We start from the raw sequence: 9,541 nt of genomic DNA, 5'->3' as shown, positions 1-9,541 counted from the left end.
GTCACGGTGAGTCATCAGCTTGAGGTCATATTATTTCAGCTTAATTTTAAAAAAGCCTTTCTTTAAGAAAAGCAAACTGTGATCAATCAGAAAACGTTCTGTCTGAAAAATTAAGTCTCCAAAAGGATCATGCGAGCTGTACTAGTGAATGATTCAGGGAAGAAATGAGTGAATGAGCTGTTCATAATATCAGTCAAGCTTTAGAGGCAGGTAGGCTGAAAATTGCTACTTATTCATTCATCCCACCATTCCATGCAGTATGAAACCGCAGCACATTTTAAGGAATAATCACTCACTAGCGACTTCAGTACAGTACATTCTGAACAATGAAAATGCTTCTCATCAGAAAAGAGTAACATACTGTAATGCAACAAATAGTGTATCATATACGTAAAACCCTCAATAATTACAAATTCCAACGGTCTGTATGCTCTTTTTATAAGCTTATTAGACTGGGCACTACATAAAGATGATTTTAATGTGTAGTCTTAAAAATGTTGTTTTTCGGAAGGTTTGATTTCACAAAATCTCTTTTGCTATGGTTTTTAATGAAACTCCTGGCCAAGGAACGACAATGAGAAAAAAACCAAGAGACAGACTGCTTCACTGTCAGCTCCAAAACAAATGATCTCCAGAGACAATAAGATGGGTTGGTTCTGCGTGTGGAAGATGGGCTGGTTCTGCATGTTGTTTATACTGCTCCAATGTAACAAGGAGAAGTGTTTTCTAAAAGCATATAGTAGCTTAAGTATACAAGGTAGAATTGATTTCTTATAGGGGCCCTGTACAAAAAGAGGAGATATGGAGGTTGCCAGCTAATTTGTATTCTTTACAAGGAAATAAATATGACAGCCTTCATATCCCTCCCACTACAGGATCACTTTAAATCATATTTAAACCATGGCAAAATGGGGCAAAATGGGGTACATTCGTCCGGAGGCATTAAAAAATAATAGCGACGCAGTTGCCCAGAGTAACCAATCTGTTTTGGGCACACAGAATACTAAATTCTACCTAGTTAATTAATGGGAATAAATTCACAAAAATTCCTCACACACCCTGGCCCCGTGCAGTAACATTTGCTTTACTTCACTGTCATGCCACCTGGGAGTAATACCTTGTTTCTATAATTGTAGAGAAAGGGGAGTGTACAGCAATGGAAGTGCTCAAGTTGATCTGAGGAACTTACTTGACTCGTTATCACGATTACGAATAAAAGCAGATATCTGACTCGATTCGGTTTGGAGTCGAAAAACTGCATGTAATCACGAATACCAGTCGTGATTCATAATTAAAAACTCGCCGACTTTAACGGTTAATAGCAAAGCCCCCTTACATGGTATAAAAACATCATTTGCCAGATATGTTAAGAAGAATGGTGGGAACAAGAGATTTTTTTTTTTTTTTTGTCAAAAAGACCTTATACTTTTTGAGAAACTCAAATTTAAAATTTCAAAGGAAAAAAGTATACATTTAAATGCCGTAAATGACAGTTTGTTAATGAAACAAAACCCAACGACTCTAGCAGTTAATAGCAAAGCCCACTTACATCCTAAAAACACCACATTTGAAGGATATGTTAAAAAGATAGTGGGAAACAATATTCATCCCCGTTGGTCTGTTAAGGAACCAATGGGGAGCCTTGGAGGGAAATTTAAAGATGCTTTTCTCTCAGCTTTACTTATTATAGTATATTATAGCTGAGAGTGCGTCCTCTGCAGATGCATTGCTGCCAGCTTCCGCTGTCCTCCCCACCTGCCCACGCCTATCACCCTCACCCATGCTGGCACCCAGTGCACCCATTGGTGCACTGGGTGCCAGCATGGGTGAGGGTGAAGGGTGTGGGAGGCAGGAAGGACAGTGGGAGCTGGCGGCAATGAGTCCGAAGAGGATGTGCTCTCAGCCAGGGCCGGGCCGAGGCAGAGGCTGGAGAGGCTCCAGCCTCAGGGCGCAGTGTAGGAGGGGGCGCACAATTCATTCAGCTATCATTCCCAATTGTGTTTGAAGCAGAAAGAAATAAGAAAAGGGGATACATTACAGTGACTGCAAGCCAGATAACTAGAGATTAAGGTGTTGGGGAGGTTGTGGGCCCTGTGGCGCCTCTTAGTCTAATAGCAATCACTGTGTGACAGCTGGGGTGGGAGGGATGGAGGGGCGCACTTTGCTGTCTCAGCCTTGGGTGCTGAAGGACCTTGTCCCGCCTCTGCTCTCAGCTATACTACAGAAGAAGAAGATTTCAAGATAGAGGATATTGGCGTGAGACCTTTTCCCGAGGATATTGGCGTGGGAATATTTTTTTAAAGGTACAGGTAAGTATTTATGGTTAATTTAGAATATTAAAGGACTTTATTCGTTGTTGTGTTTTTATTTCACTTAACCCTTTATGGAAATGGGTAAAGGGTACTTTGTACCCTTATACTCATTTCTCCTGGGAGGGGGGTGGGCATCTGGGGGTCACCTTCTGAAAGGGGACTCCCAGATGCCACCATGAACCCCCCACAGAAAGCCATCACCCCCACCTCCTCCTGGGGCACCGGAGGTGGGGAAGAGCCCCTTGTCCATGGATTGGACAAGTGCCCCAGGGGAAAGGGAAGGCTTGGTCCCCCGCTCCCAGAGCCCCCCCATACCATGGACCATGTGGGCTGGTATAGCTCAGGGTGCGAAGCCCCAGTCGACCAGGGCTCCACATTCTGGCTATCTCAGCCTGCATGGGGACAAGGGGTTACAGAGGCTCAGGAAGGGGGACCTCACATCATTTTTTTTTTAATTTCCCAAAATCAGCACAAAAAAATATATTTTTTAAAAATATCTTTTCCCACTACCTTTTTAACGTATCCTGCAAATTTGGTGTTTTTAGGATGTAAGGTGGCTTTGCTATTAACTGCTAAAGTCGACGGGGGGGGGGGGGGGTTTGGTGCGTGGACCACAGGTGACTCACAAGCAAGCTGACACCCCAACTTTTGACCCCCTGTTTGGTCAAAAATTTGGCTTGCTTGCGAGTATATATGGTAACTGAATTTGAGAAAATTTACTTGTGATCATGGGTTACCCGTAATCACGAATTTGTGATGAGCATCCCTGGACAGAGCCGCTGCTGCTCTGCAGTGGCTCTCTCATCTGAGAAACAGAGCCATTCATTGGCTTCATCTGGGAGCCCTTTTTTGCGGGCGACCCATTTTTACATGAATCCATTTGAAGCCAGGCAAAAAAAATGGAGGTAATTCAAAAATATAAATATACTCTGTGCACCATCTAAAATATCCATTAGTTTCATATTGTTTGTTTGGCCAGTTTATTCTGAAACAAAATGGTGCTAAAGTGCTTGTGCACACCAAGAGCGGTTCTGAGCAGGGATGAGCAGAAACTACGCCAGTGTGAATTTATGCATCGTAATTCGCATCTACGCATCGTAGTTCGTAGGTGAAGTTTCAAAACTACGCCTACGAATTTACGCGTAGCAAAGTACCGCTACGCGTAGCTTACGCCCACTATGTGTAGTTAACTTGTGTATTGCGTAGTGAACTATGAATGCGTTGCTCACGTCTAATTTTCCACATGCAATTGTATGCTTGCAAATTTACGCATTGGAAAGGGGAATGTACGCATAGAAGAGTTCCCTGTTTAAGAATTTAAAAGGGAATTAACACATACAATTTTCTGCATGCGGGTATAAGCATCCGCATACACTACGCTTCGCACTACGCATAATTGCGTATTTTAACGCGTAGTCTTCGAAATGCTTACGAAGCAAATATTTGATTTCGAAGCCATAGTTTGGCGAAGCGTAATTGCATAAAACTATGCGCATTTCCAGCGTAGCAAAGTTGGCTGACTACGACCATCCCTGGTTCTGAGTGTTTTTAAAAATGCATGTGGTTTTAAAACCGCTTGGCTAATGTATTTCAATGGAATGGTGCACACCAGAGTGTTTTTTTTTCCCCAAACGCAAACTCGGGTCCTGCAGCATTTTTGCGGATTTCTGAGGCGTTTCTGCCTCAATGTAAAGTATAGGAAAGTGGAAAATTGCTCTGAAAAGCGCTAGATCAGAGCGATTTTCCAAGCGTTTTTGTTACAGAAGCTGTTCAGTTACAGCTTTACTGTAACAAAATATAAAACATGTTCCACCAAAATGCTCCAAAAAACACTAGGCATGTTTAGAAAATCGCTCCAAACAAGCCTAGAATCGTTTTGAATAACCGCTTCAAAAACCGCTAGCGTATCTGAAAATGTTGGTGTGCACTAGTGTTGGGCGAACAGTGTTCGCCACTGTTCGGGTTCTGCAGAACATCACCCTGTTCGGGTGATGTTCGCGTTCGGCCGAACACCTGGTGGTGTTCGGCCAAACTGTTCGGGTTCGCCCGAACGGCTCATTGCCTGGCCGAACAGGGCCCCTGTTCGGCACGAACAGGGCCCTGTTCGCCCGAATACTGGCCCCCTATGGGGTCGCAGGCATAAGGGGGGAGCATGCCCCGATCGCGGGGGGGGTCGGAAATTCCCCCCACCCCCTCCGCTAGCGCTCCCCCCTCTGCCCGCTTCCCCATTCAAAAGTTAGGAAGTGAAACTGTACCTGTGCGGCCGGTAGTGGGTGACTGGCAGTGGGCGGCACTATGGAGAGACTGAGGAGGAGGAGGAGTCCGGAGAGTGACGCGTTGAGGGAGGCCGGGCAGTGGGCGGATCAGCAGTAGTACGGTACTACTGCTGATCCGCCCACTGCCCGGCCTCCCTCAACGCGTCACTCTCCGGACTCCTCCTCCTCCTCAGTCTCTCCATAGTGCCGCCCACTGCCAGTCACCCACTACCGGCCGCACAGGTACAGTTTCACTTCCTAACTTTTGAATGGGGAAGCGGGCAGAGGGGGGAGCGCTAGCGGAGGGGGTGGGGGGAATTTCCGACCCCCCCCGCGATCGGGGCATGCTCCCCCCTTATGCCTGCGACCCCATAGGGCCCCCAAAAGCGGGATGTTCGGGGAGTTCGGGGTTCGGCCCGAACATGCCGAACATTGCGGCCATGTTCGGCGAACTTTCCCGAACCCGAACATCCAGGTGTTCGCCCAACACTAGTGTGCACTGGCCCTAACTGAACATTTTGGTTGGTACGACCTTCAACAAGCACAGTGCTGATATTAAAGAGAACCAGAAACGAAGCACCCTCATGTATTTTATTACATTTATCAGTGGGAACATGACAGTAAACAGCTACCCTGCTTTTAGTTTCATTGTTATCTGCTTAATTAGTCTATTAGCAGCTGTGATAAGAATCCACCGACTATTCAGTCGAGGTTTGACCTGGAATCATTTTAGCTGAGTCACTTTTCTGTGGAGTCTTTTCAAGCCCAAGCCTCCCCCCTCCTGGCTCAAATTTCATGCTTTACATACTGAGAGCTGTGATGACATGGGAGCTGCTGCAGGAAAAATCTCTGTCTAGCAGACAGTGTGGCTGTGTGATCTGTGTGCTCTGTCTGTGCAGCCTGTCATTATTATCTACTGTATGCAGTTTCATTACTATGAGAGACACTTCCTACAGGCAGCCACAAAGCATACCAGAATATGAAGTTGAAAGCACACAGATGAAAGCCTACAGCAGCCCTGCTTGTCTATAGTCTCATATAGCTTAGACAGCACATCCAGAACACCTCATAACCTGGAAACAGAAGGAATATGAGCCGGCGGCCATATTGGATATTTCCTGGAGCAATAATGGATAAAAAGCACTCAAAAAGGCACACCAGAGTGGCGAAATTATCGGGTAGAGCATTTATTCTTTACAAGCTATCAACTGATATGTTTATTTTGTGTGAATCGTTCATCTCTGGTTCCCTTTAAGCTTTGAGAGAGGTGTCTTGAATACTTTTCCAGTTTCTCAGTTTATTTTCCTGCTCCGTCAGAATAAGCCTCTTTAGCCATATAACCTTAAACTACGAAACTTCTTAGTCTTCTGATCCTCCTACTGAGAAATAATGACAGATTTGGCTCCAGTAATTCTGACAGCTGAATCATTCAATCTGAACCAACCATCAAACAGCGAACCATTCAGCTAATACATAGACTGGCCATCTGCTGTCCAAGTCTATGTCATGAAGCCCTTTGAGATTTAATTACATTGCCAAAAGAAGTAATAAAAAATCCCCTTGCTAGGGTTAGTGGACAATACTGGCATTAGACATTAATAGGCAGTACTGTTTTCTGATTGCCAGATTACACTTAACCTCCTTGCCGGTTATCCCGAGCTCAGCTCGGGGTAACCTGCGCAGGAGGATATCTCAGGCCCCGCTGGGCCGATTTGCATAATTTTTTTTTGTTACAAGCAGCTAGCACTTTGCTAGCTGCTTGTAACTTCCGATCGCCGCCGCTCGCCGCCGATCCGCCGCAATCTGCCGCGCTGAGTCGCTCCCCCCCCCGCCCCAGAGCCCTGCGCTGCCTGGCCAATCAGTGCCAGGCAGCGTTGAGGGGCGGATCGGGATTCCCTATGACGTCCCAACGTCCATGACGTCGGTGACGTCATCCCGCCCCGTCGCCATGGCGACCGGGGAAGCCCTGCAGGAAATCCCGTTCTCAACTGGATTCCCTGCATACTCTGATTGCCGAAGGCGATCGGAGTGGGTGGGGGGATGCCGCCGCTTAGCGGCTATCATGTAGCGAACCCTTGGCTCGCTACATGATTTAAAAAAAAAAAAAAAAATGTGCGGCGCTGCCTCCTTGCCGGATTTTTTAGACCGGCAAGGAGGTTAAAGAGACACTGAAGCGAAAAAAAAAAATTATGATATAATTAACTGGTTGGGTAGTACAGCTAAGAAATAAAACATTAGGAGCAGAGAAATGAGTCTAATATTGTTTCCAGTACAGGAAAAGTTAAGAAACTCTAGTTGTTATCTATGCAAAAGAGCCACTGATCTCTACGACTTTCAAAGTCGCAGAGAGCTCTGTCTTCTGAAGCTTAAAATCTCAAGTGTCTCTAACTGTATTTTTTTTTCCTGCAGAGGACAGTTCAAACGTTCACTAGCCTGCTCTGTAAAATCATTTAAAATGCTGAGTAGTGTGTACACTGCAAATATTAGAGAATGATGCAATGTTATTAAAAAAAACAAAAAAAAAATATATAACTGAAAATAAAAATATGAGAATATTTTCTTTGCTACTAATGTTCTAGTAATTATCCGTACTATACAACAAATTCATTATATCATAATTTTTGTTTCGCTTCAGTGTCTCTTTAAGTTCTCTTCTTAAATGAGGATAAATCACCTTATTTGTATGCATTGCTATGGAAGTGTTTAAAGTGAAACATAAGTGAAAATAAACTGATTAAATAAATAATTGTATCTATCCTCCTACCTCTAAAAATGAATTTTAGATAACCCACAGTCTTATTTAAAAAAGCAGATTTTTTTGTTTTGTCTCAGCACAATGAAACTGTAACAAATATGGACGGGGCAGCTGCGGCGAACAGCGCGGCCACCGTCGCTACCTCTGTTCCCCCGCCTGATCGGTTACCCGTGCCTTGGGCGTCTAGCATGCCGAGGACGGGTTTGTCAGTTGCCCATAGGGTTGTGTTGACGCGTGCGCGCGCGCACCGTCACAACCTTTATGCTGCGAAGAGGCGGCTCAGCTGACCCTCGCGGTCGGCTGATTTCAAACCATGCGCCCGCTGCCGCTGATTGGCCGGGTGCAGGGGGGCGTGCTTTGGGGTCTCCTCGGGCTCTTAAGCCCAGAGGATTAAGTAGATCTTTGTCTGCTGTTGTGATCACTTTGTGTTAGCGCTCAGACCTTAGTTAGATCCGGTGTGCTTTGATCCGGGAGGAAACCGGGGATTTCACACAGCTCTAGGATTTGTGCATTATATTGTTATTATCTGTTTATGACTCTGGCTCGTTTCTGACTATTCTTACTCTCTAGTGATTCTGTACCTTTGCCCATCTGATCTAGTTACCAACTCTGCCTGAATATCGTTCCTCTCTCTGCTCTAGTGATTCTGTACTTTTGCCCATCTGATATTGCTGCCAAACTCTGCCTGTTAACTGTTACTTCTCTGCCTTCCGATTTTGTACTGTATCTGCCTGGCTGTTACCGACTCGATTAGTCTAACCTTGCTACTCACCAGTGAGCCCTTGTCACTGGTGAGGTGTTCGCTGTACTGATAGTGCCCACCAGCTCCTCTGGTGAGGTTTAGTCAAACCTGTCAGTATATACTGTATGCACCAATCACTACACTCATTTACAATAAAGTGTGACTAAGGTCTCGATATTCTTTGTGTTGCTATATTTGTATTATTGGTGATTCTGCAGATCATCACATAATCAGATATAGTATCTGCATTATTGGTGTGATACTGCAGATCACCAAATAATCAGAACTTTGTTATTGCTGACACCAATCGTTACAGAAACAGTCTGTCCCATATCTCTGACTCTGAGTGCCAAAATATATGAACTATTGGCCTTTTTATCTATCCCCTACTCTCAGAAGCTCAGTTATCGTGAGGAAAGTTGTAATTCTTTTTCATTAAAGGAGGCTATAGTCTGACGGGATCCGGCTGAAGAAAAACTGTCAGTTGCGTAGCTGAATATTAACTCTTTCAGGCAGAGAAAAAAAGAAAAAGTAACACAGCATATTGATTTGTGTGCTTGGCACTGTACATACACATGTCTATCTCTTCATGTCACATGTCACTTAAGCTTTCCTTTAAATTCTGTAGCATATTTAATTGATTTAGAGATAATCAAGATAGTAGTCACAAAAGGGATGCTGGCTTTATGTGAAAGTTGCTTGTATAGAGAAATAACATTAGCATATTTCTCCAAGGCTACCTGTTCATTTGTTTATTCATATCCCCCAAGCATGCAGGTAGGTTAAGGGAAAATTGATTGTAAGTTACTTTGAGGGTCTGTGAGTGATGTAGTTATTGCAATGTACTCTGTAAATATGTTTTTTTTTTCAGCATTTCTTGTTTATTCATCGTCACCGTCTTCTTTTTTTTCTCTCCATCTTTTTCTTCACGATCTTCTTTTTCTGTTTTACCCTCTTTTTGTTTCTCGTCATCAATCATTCATTACTATCATCTTCATAATCTTCTTCTTCGCTGGCATCTGGTTCTTTAAGTTCTTCTTCACCTGGTTCATCTTCAATTGTTTTTTCATCTTCTTCTTCACCTGGTTCTTCTTCGTCTTCTTATTCTCCTTCTTCATCATCATCATCTGGTTCTTCTTCACCTTGTTCTTCTCTTCTTCAGACACCTCAGATTTTTTTTTATACAACTGTATAGCTATTGTAGTGGCGTAATAGCTAGTGGCGCATGGCAGCAGCGCATAATTCCGTGGACCCTGGTGGTGGGAACACAGACAGGCAGGAGGATAACTGAAGGGGTGGGTGGTAGTAGTAGTGGAAGAGAGACTACCACCTACCTAGTAGTAATACGGTTGTACGCGCAGGTAGTAACTATTAAACGCCTGCTGTACTAAACAGTAAACAATATAACTAACTGCCAGACAGTGGGTGACCAATTACAGTAAGTCGGTCACACACGGTCAGACGCAATCAATAGGGT

This window comes from Hyperolius riggenbachi, chromosome 3, assembly GCF_040937935.1.
Source record: "Hyperolius riggenbachi isolate aHypRig1 chromosome 3, aHypRig1.pri, whole genome shotgun sequence".
NCBI lineage: Eukaryota > Metazoa > Chordata > Amphibia > Anura > Hyperoliidae > Hyperolius > Hyperolius riggenbachi.
This window is presented reverse-complemented; position numbering follows the sequence as displayed.